At 46.7% G+C, this 1190-nt stretch overlaps 1 protein-coding gene across 1 annotated transcript in view; it reads right to left on the bottom strand.

Moving 5' to 3' along the window:
* Window positions 1-673, bottom strand: part of RNF220 (ring finger protein 220) — a 242851-nt gene extending 242178 nt beyond the window's left edge. The window contains exon 1 of the mRNA XM_009287448.2: window positions 647-673. The gene's annotated coding sequence lies outside the window, so the exon portion shown is untranslated. The remainder of the gene's footprint in view (window positions 1-646) is intronic.
* Between the last annotated feature and the right edge of the window lie 517 nt (window positions 674-1190).

Raw genomic sequence — 1190 nt, 5'->3', positions numbered from 1 at the left:
AGCGCAGCCGGGGCTGCTCCTGCCTCCTCGGGAATTACTTACTCCCGGGGAGGGCGGCGGGAGGGGGCTCCGCCAGTCCGGTCCGTACAGCCCGTTAAGTGCGGCTTTTCCCCCCGCTTTTTCCTCCTCCTTAAACCCCAAGTCACAAAGATCATCAAACGCGAAGATGACCAGAGTTGTTTGGATTTATTGCAACAATCACTTACCATACACATTTCCTGTGTGGAAGGATAAGCATTCAATACAACTCTTTAAGTAGACAGTTCCTAATGATTTCATTGTGGTCAACCAGATGGTTTTTATGTATTTAGATCTGAAGGTGAAGAATTATTTTCCATGCTTCCAACCTATTTACAGACTTCCCCGGTCTAGAGCTGGGGTTGTTGGTTAAAAGAAAGAAAATCCTGCGATTTCTCGATCGCATCGCTGGATGATCCAGAAAGTTTTCTAAAGGACCTAAAGCGAAAACACGGATAATTCCTTTCACCTCTTCTGGCTTGCCAAGCTACGCGATTCACATGTGGAGTAATTTTAGCTCATTCGTTGAATAACGCTGACAATTTAAACCGCCCCTCTACCTTTGTTTTATCTGCAATAATAAAACCAGAACGACACCGCATGTGAGATCCAGGCGTTTGGTTCCTACCTGAAAGCAGTCGGGGGGCAAGGGCGGCAATCTTTTAGGGATGAAGGACCCGAGGAGGGGCGAGGATGTTGGACAAACTTCAGCCTCGTCCAAAATTAAGCTAAGTGGCGACTTAACAACGTGCGTTTAGAAAAAATAATTCGGTCTTCGAGCGGGGATCGCGCATTTTTGGTACGGCTTAAAACTAAAGTTCACACGGGGACTGCACGACTGCAAAAATGAAAGCTTCGGAGTAAATAAAATTACTGGCTGTTCAGTGTTTCTTGAGCGCACAGAAACCCAGGCGGGTTTGGTTGTTGTTTTTTTGCAGATACTTTTATTGCAAAATAAAAGCCTTAGTTTGTGTATTTGGAGAAAAAAAAAAAACCAAAAAACACCAAACCAAAACCCTGGGTGGGTGGGTGCGTGGATCTGCTTATTTCCTTTGAAAAAAGTTTTTGTTTCGCAGCCGCTGGGAAATGAAATTGTCGCTGCCCGGAGCGACCGCGGAGAGAGCGAGGTCCTGGGCGCAGCGCAGGGAAGCGAGGAAATTACTCCCCGGGCT

The sequence above is a fragment of the Aptenodytes forsteri genome, unplaced genomic scaffold (genome assembly GCF_000699145.1).
Source record: "Aptenodytes forsteri isolate BGI_AS27 unplaced genomic scaffold, ASM69914v1 Scaffold119, whole genome shotgun sequence".
NCBI classification, from domain to species: Eukaryota; Metazoa; Chordata; class Aves; order Sphenisciformes; family Spheniscidae; genus Aptenodytes; species Aptenodytes forsteri.
This window is presented reverse-complemented; position numbering and strand designations above follow the sequence as displayed.